The 13,594-nt window shown below is 36.3% G+C and overlaps 1 protein-coding gene across 7 annotated transcripts in view; it reads left to right on the forward strand.

Moving 5' to 3' along the window:
- The window catches only part of FOXP2 (forkhead box P2), a 592,983-nt gene that overhangs the window by 173,657 nt on the left and 405,732 nt on the right, over positions 1–13,594 (forward strand). The gene's annotated exons all lie outside the window — the stretch shown is intronic.

Raw genomic sequence — 13,594 nt, forward strand, 5'->3', positions numbered from 1 at the left:
AACAACAACAACAAACAATGTGACTTTGCAGCTCCTCCCAGTCTATTTCTACATTCCCTTGAATCAGGGATGGCCTTGTGACTTAATTGACTGATGGAATATTTCAGGCATTAGCTCAGAAATGACATTAGCTCAGAAAATAGTAAAGTGTGCCAACTGAAAAATACAAATTTGAAAACCGTGTGCAACCATTATTGATTAATGGGTCCTACTAAGTTATTGGTGGCAAGTTACTTTTTTTTTTTTTAAAGACAGCTTCATAAAATTATCTAAGAATTTGTAATGCCATAAATTAGCCTTGGATGGCTCTATTAAAAAAATATTATACTGAATAGACCATTGCCCTGACCTAAATTTTCTAGCTTACTATTTTGTTAGGTTTTTGGAATATTGAAACAAACATTTTATTTTAATAATTTAAGAAAAAAAAAACACATGAACAACTAAGGATTTTTTACATTTCAGTTTTCAAACTTTTAATTACACACACACACACACCCCTTTCATATTCCAGCTTATTCTTTCCAATTTAAAATGAGGTCAGACATCCTTTAAATAAAGTATCAGATATAAGCTAGTGAATATCTTAGTGGTTAGAGCTGCACAGGTAAGTGTATGTAATGGCATTTAAAAAAATATTCCCAGGCAATTAACTGAACACATGAAAAAAGAAATTAACGAGTGGGTGGAAGAAGAGCTGCATATTTTTGACAATAAAACAATAGGAGATAGTTTTAGTTTGGTACATGAAACAAAAAGGTGAATGTCTGTATAAGATTACTGTCTCTACTTCTTTCTTCTTAAATAGTAGCAGATGGTGGATAAGCTATGTGTGTCTGTTAGAGAGCAATGAAGTTCCCTTTTGTTTGATTTACAATTGTTGTTGTATGCTAGTAGGTAAATTTTGATGCACTTTCAATAAAAAGGACTATTGATGAATTAATGTTTATAAGTCTCTTTGAGCTCATCAAATGAAAGGTGTTATATAAGTATAATATGATAGTATTCTGGTAGTTCCCATGGCAACAATACCTTTCCCACCTGACATGAACTCACTGATAAAATAAGTTGCAGGAAAGTCACTAGGCTAACTTTACTTTTTGCACTTTCAAATCTAAAATGTTTCAAGTTGGTATCTCAATATTGCATTAATATTTTATTTTCATTAATTTATGTATGTTACCTCTGCACTCCTATTCCTTGTGTATTTCATTGTATTTTGATTATCCAAGGAAAAGACTATTCAGGTTAAAACTGCGAGGATTTTAAACATTTTAAAAATGTTTAAAAGATTAGGCTTCTTCCTAATTCAACTGTCTTTGGAGTCAGAAAGCTGTAGAGTTAAATCTTGCCTCTGCTACAGTGTGATATAAAACAAATTATCTCATAATCTGTTTGTCATCTGTGAAATAAAATTGTAATAGAACCTATCTCAAAACAGCATTGTGTGGATTGCATGCAATTACATATGTGAGGTGATTAGTAAGGTGTCTGATGCATAATAAGTACTTAAATCTAGAAAGTATAGAATACATTATTTTCTCTCTGTATAATAAGTGCATCGGCCAGGTGTGGTGGCTCATGCCTGTAATTTCAGCACTTTGGGAGCCCGAGGTGTGTGGATCATTTGAGGTTAGGAGCTTGAGACTAGCCTGGCCAACACGGTGAAACCCTGCCTCTATAAAAATACAAAAATTAGCCAGGTGTGGTGGCAGCCACCTGTAATCCCAGCAACTCGGGAGGCTGAGGCAGGAGAATTGCTTGAACCTGGGAGCTGGAGGTTGCAGTGAGCCGAGATCTCGCCATTGTACTCCAGTCTGAGCGACAAGAGCGAGACTCTGTCTCAGAAACAAAACAAAACAATGCATCTAGAGCAGCTGTATATGGCAGAACTTACTGTTGTGATAGAAATACTTACTCTTGTCTGGGTACGGTGGCTCATGCCTGTAATCCAAGCACTTTGGAAGGTTTAGGAGGCAGGATTTCTGGAGGTCAGGAGTTCATGACCAGACTGGGTAACATAGTGAGGCCCCATCTCTACAAAAAATTAAAAATTATCCAGGTATGGTGGCATGTACCTGTAATCTTAGCTGCTTGGATGGCTGAGGTGGGAGGATCGTTTGAACCAGGGGGTTTGAGGCTTGGAGTGAGCTATGATCACATCATTGCACTCCAGCCTAGGTGACAGTACTAACTAAAAGGTACTATTCTTAGTACTTGGGTGATGGGATCATTCATACCCCAAACTTCAGCATCACACAGTATACTCAGGTAACAAGCCTGCACACTTACCTCCTGAATTCTAAAATAAAAGTTTTTTAGAAAAAGAAATGTTCACAGTTTACATAGTTCAATATGGTAGCCATTAGCCACACAAGGTTGCTGAGTACTTGAAATCTGTCAAATAACTGATGTTTAAGTTTGATTTAATTTTAACAAATTTAGATTTAAAGAATCACGTGTGGCTAGAATCTACCAATATTAGACAATGCAGTTCTAGTGTAAAGCAATTTTCTTCTTTCCTTCCACCCACCTGAGAAATTCATTTGCATTCCAGTCGGAATATTGGAATTTTAACTTGTGATGGTCTTTCATCCTTGTTGATCGTGCACACTCATGGTAAATACAATTTATTTTTAGTTTTTTATTCTTCAATTTCCACTTTTCTTTTTACCTTAGTTTTAAAAGGAGGAGAGGAGAGGAGAGGAGGGGAGGGGAGAGGAGAGGGGAGAGGGGAGAGGAGGGAGGGGGACAGGGGAGGGGGAGTGGGGATGGGGAACGGGAAAGGGGAAGGGAAGGGAAAGGAAAAGGAAAGGAAAAGAAAAGAAAGCAAAGGAAAGGAAAGGAAAGGAAGGAAAAGAGGAAGAAAGAAAAGAAAGAATGAAAATTGATAAAAAAGAAAAAGAAGTCATGAAGGAATTATAATAGAGGAGTGTATATGATTGACCAGATTTCAAGAAATAAAGGAGAAAATGGAATATGAGGCAGTTCTGACATAAGCAAAGATAACTCATTTGAAACTCTGATAATAAAATAAAGGATAGTGAGCAACTCCTTTGATTTGAAACTGAATAAAGTAATTGGTGATGAGGAAAATATTAAGGAAAAAAAGGATTGAAAATGGAGCAAGGTTTCAGGGAAGCTGGGAGAAAATTAGGTTAAAAAATATAAAGAGTTGTTTGTCAAAAGAAAAGACCCTTCTTAACTATGCAACAGAGCTAAAGGAAAAAGGTTAGCTAAGAGTGTAGGGAATTAGTGTATAAGAGGAAAACGAGCAGAGGAATTCAGTGAACGGACATTATGGAATTCGGCAGAGGATGTCTCTAAGACCCTGTCAAGGTGGCTGTGAGGTCAAAACTCTTTAATACTCATGTAATATGTTATTTGCCCTACTTCTCTTCACCCTTATTCTAGTATGAATATACCATAGAGCTGTCCAGAGGCTAAAGATGTTTGATGATGTGATTACTCTGATGACTAATGGAATGTATATATGATTTTTAAATTTCTCAGTTTAATACAGTAAGTACAGATACAGTTCATTCACAAAAACAGAAGTTTTTTTCATGGGGGGGAGGGATTCTTAATAATTTTTAAAAGTGTAAAGGTGACCTGAGACCAAAGGTTTGAGAACTTCTGTTGTAACTTACAGTTACTATGCCATTGTTGTTTTTACACAAATATACTCATGTTTTCCTACCTACCCCTATTTAAACAACATCTACACTTTAATGTCTGGGTCAGATTTTAGCTCCTCATCAAGCCTTTCCTGATCTCCTCCTTCACCCACAATAGTGTGTGATTATTCTTGTTTATACATATTACCTGTGGTACTTTATTTGTATCTTTTAAAAATTATATTTACAGTATTAACCTATTTGGGGGTGTGTTAGGCTGTTTTTGAGTTACTATAAAGAAATACCTGAGACTGAGCTATTTATAAAGAAAAGAGGTTTAATTGGCTCACCATTCTACAGGCTGTACAACCATAGAACCAACATTGCTCAGCTTCTGGGGAGGCCTCGGGGAGCTTTTACTCATGGGGGAAGGTGAAGCAAGAGCAGGCCCCTCACATAGTGAAAGCAAGAGCAAGAGAGTGAGTGTGTGGCGGGGGAGGGGATGTGCCACATACTTCTAAATGACTGGCTCTCATGAGAAGTCACTCACTATCCCAGGACAGCATCAAGCCATGAGGGATCCTCCCACATGATCCAAACTCTTCCCACCAGGCCCTACCTACAACATTGGGGATTACAATTGAACACGAGATTTGGGCAGGACATCCAACCTATATGATTCCCTACCTCACCCCTCTCACATCTCATATCCTTCTTACATTATAAAATACACTCATGCCTTTCCCAACAGTTCCCCAAAGTCTTAACTCATTCCAACATTAACTCAAAAGTCCAAAGTCTCTTCTGAAACAAGGCAAGTTCCTTCCACCTATGAACCTACAAAATACAAACCAAGTTATTTACTACCAAGATAAAATGGGGGTATAGGCATTGGGAAAACATTTCTATTCCAAAAGGGAAAAATCGGCCACAAGAAAAGGGGCTACAGGTCTCAGGTGAGTTTGAAACTCGGCAGGGCAGTCATTAAACCTGAAAGCTCCAAATAATCTCCTTTGGCTCCATGTCCCACATCCAGGGCACACTGGTACAAGGCCTTGGGCAGCTCTTCCCCTGTGACATTGTGGGGGTCAGCCCTTGTGCTTGCTCTCATAGGTTTTTGAGGGCCTGTGGCTTTTCTAGGCAAAGGGTGTAAACTGCTGGTGGCTCTACCAATCTGGGGTCTGGAGGATGGTGGCCCCCTTCCCACAGCTCCACTAGGCAGTACCCTAGTGAGGACTCTGTGTGGGGCCTCTAACTCCACATTTCCCCTTGAAACAACCCCAGTAGAGGTTCTCTGTGAGGGCTCTGCCCCACAGTAGGCTTCTGTGTGGGCACCTAGGCTTTCTCAGACATCCTGTGAAATGTAGGTGGAGGCTGCCAAACCTCCTTAACTCTTGCACTCTGTGCACCCATAGGCTTAACACCACCGGGAAGCTGCCAAGGATTATGGCTTCCACCTTAATAGCAGCCCATACTGTACTTGGGGTCCCCTGACCCGAGGCTGGAGCTTCAGTGGCCTGGTTGCGAGGAGCAGTGTCCTGAGGTTGTGCAGGACGACAGAGGCCCTGACCCCCAAATTCATTCTTTCCTCCTAGGCTTCAGTGCTAGTGATGGGAAGGGCTACTGTGAAGGTCTCTGAAATGCCCTAGTGGCCTTTTTTTCCCCATTGTCTTGGATATTAGCACTTCAGTGAAAAAGAAACTGGACCTGTCAGCCCAGATTTCACTGTCCTTATCACTATTAGCATTTTGGTCACAACCATTTAACCTGTCTCTAAGAAGCTCCAAATTTCCCCTCATCTTCCTGTTTTCTTCTGAGCCCTCCAAACTCTTCCAACCTCTACCTATTACTCAGTTCCAAAGTCACCTCCACATTTTCAGGTATTTTTATAGCAGAACTCCTGGTGCCAATGTTCTCTGTTAGGCCGATCTTGCTTTGCTATATAGGAAATATCTGAGACTGGGTAATTTATAAAGAGGTTTAATTGGCTTATTGTTCTTCAGACTGTACAGGAAGCTTGGTGCTGGTATCTCCTCAGATTCTGGGGAGGCCTCAGGGAGCTTTTACTCATGGTGGAAGATGAAGAGAAGTAGGCATTTCCCGTAGCAAAAGCAGAAGCAAGAGAGAATGTTGGGGAGAAGTACCACACAGTTAGTTATAAGCCACCAGATGTCATGAGAACTCACTCAGTGTCTAAGAACAGCATCAACATATGAGGGATCCACCCTTATGGCCCAAACAGCTACCAACAAGCCCCACCTGCAATACTAGGGGTTACAATTCAACATGAAATTTTGGTGGAGTATCCAAACTGTAACAGGAGAATTACTAGATTTGCTTAATACCTTGAATCAGGGACCATATAAATTTTTAGCTTTGTTATTTCCACTGAACTTCATATATTTTAGGTTAGGCACTCAGTATTTATTTGTTTGATGTATAAAAATTGTTCACTTGTTCAGCTATTAGTCCATTGAACAAAAATTTATTTAGTGCCAACTGTGAGCTAAATGTTTGAAAGACCCTCGAGGAGCTTAGTGTCCTATAGTAGGTGACAAAAATGTCAGCAAATTACTGTTGTAATCATCTTACAACTTGTTATAAAATGTTTGAATAGGGTTCCTCAGAAGGAGGGAAAAAAATAAATGAGCAAATCTTCCTAAAGAAATGGGATATCAGAAAATGCTTTAGAGGAGAAGTTATTCTTAAAATGAAAATTTTGCATGTGCCAAATTCTATTCTTTTTGCCAAGAGCTTTCTATAGAGCATGTACCCAGTAGACTTACTGAAGACTGAAAAAATTATCCTCTCAACCCTTCAAAATGCCAGCTTTCTAGATCCTAAAGAAAGCAGCCTTTACCGTCTTTTCTTTATTACCTTTCCTACAAAAAGCATATGAACAACTTTTTGCAAGTCTTGCCAAATTCAAAGAATATCTTCCATTACTTTCAGTTATTATTCTGTATTAGCCTAAAAATATCTTAGTTTTAGATATTCACTCTTACATGAATATGTTAATATACTTTTTTTTAATTGTAGTAAAATATAGGTTGGGCACAGTGGCTCATGCCTGTAATCCCAGCACTTTGGGAGGCCAAGACAGGCGGATCACGAGGTCAAGAGATTGAGACCATCCTGGCTAACATGGTGAAAATCTGCCTCTACTAAAAATACAAAAATTAGCCAGGCGTGGTGGCAGGTGCCTGTAGTCCCAGCTACTCGGGAGGCTGAGGCAGGGGAATCGCTTGAACCCAGGAGGAGGAGGTTGCGGTGAGCCAAGATTGCGCCACTGCACATATATATATGTGTGTGTATATGTTTATGTGTATATATACGTATATATGTGTGTATGTATATACAACAAAATTTATCATTTTAACCATTTTTAAGTGTATGGTTCAATGTCAGTAAGCACATTCAGACTGTTGTGCAACTGTCACCACCATGTATCTCCAGAAATTTTTTTATCTTCCAAAACTGAAACACTGTACCCATTAAACAATAATATACTTCTCATTTCCTTCTCTCTCAAGCCCCTAAAAACTGCCATTCTCCATTCTGTGTCCATGTATTTGACTACTCTATGTGTTTCAAATAAGTGGAATCACAATATTTGTCCTCTTGTGAACTGGCTAATTTTACTCAGCATAATGTCTTCAAGGTTCATCCGTGTAAACAAGCATCAGTACATAGTATATGTCAGAATTTCTTTTTTAAGGCCAAATAACATTCCATTGTATGTACACACCACATTTTATTTATCCATTTATCCTAGGTGGACATGAACATGTAAATTTTGAGTGTATTTTTTCATGTATGGAACTTACTATAATCAACTCAGTGACATGTACTTAGGGGTTATTTGGTAGGACATTGAATTAAAGTCATAATGTGATTATGAGTATTTGTGCAAGAGGGAATTTGTTAATATATAGAATATTAGAGCATATTAGAATTTAGTGAAACACGAATTCAGACCACAAACTCAGATTAATTACAAAAATGCTCACATTTTAAAAACTACCACTCAAGTATCTATACAAACTGTGTTAGACTTTCTTCTTTAAGAAAGATAGAGTATGTCGTAATATAGTGTCTTAAGCAATAGCATGGCAAGTTGGGATAGCGAGATCCTTCTTACTAGGGCTGTAATTCTAGAGCTGTTGCTCCTGATGTTATTAAAGTGTTGTTTCTTTAGTGTGTTCTATTAGTGCTACTGCTCACTGTGACGATTGGTGAAGTCTATACTCCCCACAGGCTAACAAGAAGAAAATCAATTATATACTCCAAAAGCATCCATAGAAGACATAAACTCTATGCCAGTAGGTCACTCATTTTTGGCACTATGACTCTGTGGCACTATTACAACTTCTAAAGAAAGAAGCATAAATACGATATGTAGGACTACAAAATGACTCTATGTGCAGGTGTGTGTGTGTGTCTGTGTGTGTGTGTGTGTGTGTGTATTTTCCTGTAATTGTTTCTGGGTTTCCTCTGTCATAGATTAGTAGCACTAAATTATTAGAGGCATGAAAAAGAAAGTTTTGCTTTTTCTGAGAATGTATTTTGTTGAATCTGTATTTTAAAGGAAATATAATCAACAATCAGGAAAATATTGTCCTTATTTTGAACAAATCAGATCAATTAAATATTGAATAAAGCATCACATAAAGACAACACTAGTCCAGTATGTTTACTGTATCTTAAATATCAGTTATAAAAGTTTGATTTTCCTGAGGATAGCTGAGTATTTTATAAAGACATTTTCTTTGTTTCACTTGAAGGAATCATGTCATTTATAACTGAGTATTTTAGCTAAGTAAAGAAATAGGGCCTATACTTTATGCACAAGTTGCAGTGAGGTGTTGGACAAACTATTTGATATGGCTTAGAGTTTAGGGTCCTCATGAAGGTATATAGCAGGAGGCCAATATATAGTTGTACATAAATGTAAATTGTTTATAAGGTAGTCATATTGTTGATATTTTGAATAGAGATAGAAAAAGAATTATTTGTAATTAAAATATCTTAAACATGAAAGTATTTTGCATTTGTAAAGAAAACTAAAGATTCTAAATGAAAAAGTGGAAGTGGTAGTTAAGGAGCTCTTTTCCTTGTTTATTAGTACATGCTAGTCTTGAATTAAATTGTTTTTTGTTTCTTTTTGAGACAGGGTCTTGCTCTGTCACACAGGCTGTAGTACGGTGGCATGATCCTGGCTTACTGCAGCTTTGAATTACTGGGCTCAAGCAATCCTCCTTTCTCACCCTCCCAAAGTGCTCTGACTAGAAGCATGAGCCACTGTGCCTGGCCAGCAGTTTTTATTTAATAGATAAATAACATGGTTCTGTTTTGCTTGTTTAAAAATTTACTTTTATATTATTAAATTATGATTCTAATATTGTGAGTCTCTTAAAAGACTCCACACAATTTACTTGGTTGTTCTATTGTTTATTGTTAATCATTTTATTGTTAATCATTATCAATAGGACATGCACTTCAGAATTATGTTCCTCCACACACCCCCAGTAAAAAGGATACATTTACAATTTTCTGTCAAAGATTACTTCAGTTTTGTCACTAGAACTGTATGTTTGCAAAGTAAGGACCTCTCAATCATTGATTCTTCAAACAAATATTTAAAGTGCTTACTTTGTGTCAGGTGCTTTTCTTAACTGTCTCACTTTATTGTTCCAGTGATCTGACCACATTCATCCAGAAGTTCTCGGCTTCAGGATAATGAATGCTGTGTGCTCAACTTTTAGAAAACCATAAGAAATCAAAAAGAAAAATGTTGATCAGTCAGAATGCAAAGAAATGAGCATTCTTTCACTTAATAATATACATTTAAGGTTTTTCCATGTCTTTCCATGGCTTGATAACTCATTTCTTTTAGTGCTAAATAATACTCCATTGTGTGTATATTTTGCAGTTTATTTATCCAGTTACCTACTGAATGGCATCTTGCTAGCCCCCAAGTTTTGGTAATTATGAATAAAGCTGCTCTAAGCATCTGTCTTCAGGCCTCTGTTTGGACTGAAATTTTCAGTTCATTTGGCTAAGTACCAAAGAGCACAATGTTTGGATCCTTTGGTTAGAGTGTCCTTAGCTTTGTAAGAAACTGCCACAGTCTTTCAAAGTGGCCATACAATTTTGCATTCCTACCAACAATGTATGAAAGTTTCTGTTGCTCCACATCCTTGTCAGCATTTGATGTTGTCAGTGCATTGGATTTTGGGCATTCTAATAGATATGTAGTGGTATTTGATTATTTGGCATTTCCCTGATGACATAGGTTGTTAAACATCTTTTCATGTACTCATTTGCCATCTGTGTAATCTTCTTTGTTGAAGTGACTGTTAAGATCTTTGGCCCAGTTTTTAATTGAGTTGTTTTCTTATTGTTGACTTTTAAGAGTTCTTTACCTATTTTTGCTTAACAGTCCTCTATCAGATGTGTCTGTTGCACTTATTTTCTCCGTTCTGTGGCTTATCTTCCCATTCTTTTGTCTTGACAGTGTTTTTATGGAGCAGAAGTTTTCAGTTTTAATGACGTCCACTTTATCAATTATTTATTTCATTGATCATGCCTTTGATATCTAAAAAAATCACTATACCTAAGGTCATCTAGGATTTCTATATTATTTTCACATTTAGGACTATGATCCATTTTGAGTTAATTTTGTGACAGGTGAAAGGTCTGTGTCTCAATTCATTTTTTTTTTTTTGGATGTGGATGTCTAGTTGTTCTAGCACCATATGTTGAAAAGACTGTCTCTGCTCATTGTATCGACTGTTCCTTTATCAAAGATAAGTTGACTATAATTATGTAGGTCTATTTCTGGGCTCTATATTTTGTTCCATTTATGTATTTGTCTGTTCTTTCACCTCACTGTAATTACTTATTAGTTTCAGGAATATTTTTGCTGATTCTTTCAGATTTTCTACACAGCCAGTCATGTCTTCTGCAGACAAAGAGAGTTTTATTTTATTTTTCCCAATATGTATACTTTTTCTTTCTTTTACTCGTCTTACCACATTTGCTAGAACTTCCAATAAACTGTTGAGAAGGATTGGTGAGTGGGGACATCCTTGCCTTGCACTGGATATTAGTGGGAAGGATTTGAATTTCTCACAATTAAGTATGTTAGCTGTTGGGATTTCATAGATATTCTTTATCAAGTTGAGGTAGTTCCCCACTATTCCTGGTTTACTGAGAGGATGTATTTATTTATTTTTTAAATCACGAATGGATGTTGGATTTTGTCAAATGCTTTTCTGCATCTATTGATATGATCGTGTGATCCTTTAGTATGTTGTTGTAATGGGTTATATTAAATGATTTTTGAATGTTGAACCAACTTTACTTTCCTGAGATAAGTCCCACTTGGTAATCGTATATAATTTTTTACACAATATTGGATTTGGTTTATTAATATTTTCTTGGAGATTTTTGCAATTTGTGTTCCTGAGAGAGATTGGTCTGTAGATATTTTTTTTTCTTGTAATATCTTTGGTTTTGGTATTAGGGTAATGCTGGCTTCATCAAATGAGGAAGGAAGTATTTCTTCCACTTTTATCCTCTGAGAGACATTGTAGAGTATTAGTATAATTACTTCCTTAAATGTTTGGTAGAATTCACCAGTGAACCAACAGGGACCTGGTGCTTTCTATTTTGGGAGGTTATTAGTTATTGATTCAATTTATTTAATAGATATAGGCCTATTCTGATTGTTTCTTTCTTCTGATATGAGTTTTGGCAGCTTGTGTCTTTCAAACTTTCATCCATTAGGGTATCAAATTTCTGGGCATAGAGTTGTTTGTAATATTCCTTTATTATTATTCTCACATCCATTGTATCTGTAGTGATTTCTCCTCTGTAATGATTTCTGATATTAGTAATTTGTGTCCTTACATTTTTTTTTAATGGAGCCTGGATAGAGATTCATCAATTTTACTGATCTTTTCAAAGAATTTGTGTTTAGTTTTGTTGATTTTTTTCTATTTATTTCCTGTTTTCAATTTCATTGAGTTATTTTTTAATCCTTATTATTACTTTCCTTTTGCTTACTTTGGATATAATTTGATATGCTTTTTCTAGTTTCCCAAAGAAGAAACATAGGTCATCTATTTTATATCTTTTTTCTTTCCTATTAATGCATTTAATATGATAAATTTCCCTCTGAGCTCTGATATTACTTTATCCCACACAAATTTTGATAAGTTATATTTTCATTTTCTCTTTGTTCAGAATGTTACTAAATTTCTCTTGAGGTTTCTTCATTGACCTGTGTGTTACTTAGAAGTGTGTTGTTTAATCTTTACATATTTTGAGATTTTTAGTTACCTTCCTGTTGTTTATTTCTAGGTTAAGATGTTGTTTGAATTCAATTCTTTCAAAATCTGTTAAGATGTGTATAAGACTGTGAATGTGGTCTATCTTGGTGAGTGTTCCCATGTGAGCTTGAGAAGAATGAGTATTCTGCTGGTATTATTGGCTGTCTCATGTAGTCTACGGATGTTACTTATAACCACTTGATTGATGGTGTTATTGTATTCAGCTGTGTCTTTACTGATTTTCTGCCTGATAGATCAGCCCATTTTTAATAGAGGAGTGTTGAAGTTTTTAACTATAATACTATATTCATCAGTTTTTTTCTTGCTAATTTATCAGTTTCCACCCTCACATAGTTTCTTGCTTTGTTGTTAGGTACACACGTGTTAAGGATTGTTACCTTCTTAGATAATTGACCCCTTTAATACCATTTTTATCTCTGACAACTTTCCTTGCTTTGAAGTCTGCCATGTCTGAAATTAATATAGATACTCCCATTTTCTTTTGATGAGTGTTAGCATGCTATATTTCTTTATACATCTACTTTTAATCTATATGTGTCTTTATATTTAAAGTGCATTCCTTGTAGACAACAAATAATTTGACCTTATTTTTTGGTCCAGTTTAACAATCTCTGCCTTGGTGCATTCAGACCTTTGATGTTCTGTTGAAGTAATATCTACCGTATTTGTTGCAGTTTTCTATTTGTTGTCCTTGTTCTTTGTTCCTATTTTTCTTCCATTTTTTTCCTGCCTTTTGTGATTTTGAAGATTTTTTTTTTTGTATTATTGTCCCATAGTTTGCAATATAGATTTACAACTAATCTAAGTCCACTTTCAAATAACTACACCACTTCATGGGTAGTGTGAGTACCTTATGAAAACAACCGTAATTCACCCCTTCCATTCTTTGTATTACTACTGTCATTCAATTTGCTTATATATAAGCATGCATAAGCATATATTCACATAATATATACATATGATATGTACATTGAGATTATTTTGATCAAACTGGTATATGTTAGATCAATTAAACATAAGAAAAATAAAAGTTTTAATTTTACCTTCTCTTACTCCTTCTATTATCCTCTTGCTTTCTTTATGTAAATCTGAGTTTCTGACCTATGTTGTTGTCCATCTAGCTAAAAAATTTAACATTTCTTGCAAGGCAGGTCTACTGGAAACAATTTCCTTCCGTTTTTGTTTGTCTTATAAAGTCTTTATTTTTCCTTCACTTTTGAAGGATAGTTTCACAGGGTACAGAATTCTGGATTGGTCTTTTTTAACCTCTCAAAACTTTTTTTTTTTTTTTGGGGTGGGGGTCAGAATCTCACTCGTTGTCTGGGCTGAAGTGCAGTGGCACAATCTTGGCTCAAGGCCACCCAGGTAGCTGAACTGGGACTGCAGGCGTGCACCACCATGCCCGACTAGTTGTTTTTTTTTTTTTATTTTGTACAGATGAGGTTTCACCATGTTACCCAGGCTGGTCTAGAACTCCTAGGCTCAAGCAATCCACCCCCCTCAGCCTCACAAAGTGATGGGATTGCAGGCCACCATGCTTGGCCCCTCTCAACACTTTAAATATTTCATTCTATTCTCTCTCCTTGCTTGCATGGCTTCTGAGACAGAAATTAGATGTAA

The sequence above is a fragment of the Chlorocebus sabaeus genome, chromosome 21 (assembly GCF_047675955.1).
Source record: "Chlorocebus sabaeus isolate Y175 chromosome 21, mChlSab1.0.hap1, whole genome shotgun sequence".
In the NCBI taxonomy this organism is placed as follows: domain Eukaryota; kingdom Metazoa; phylum Chordata; class Mammalia; order Primates; family Cercopithecidae; genus Chlorocebus; species Chlorocebus sabaeus.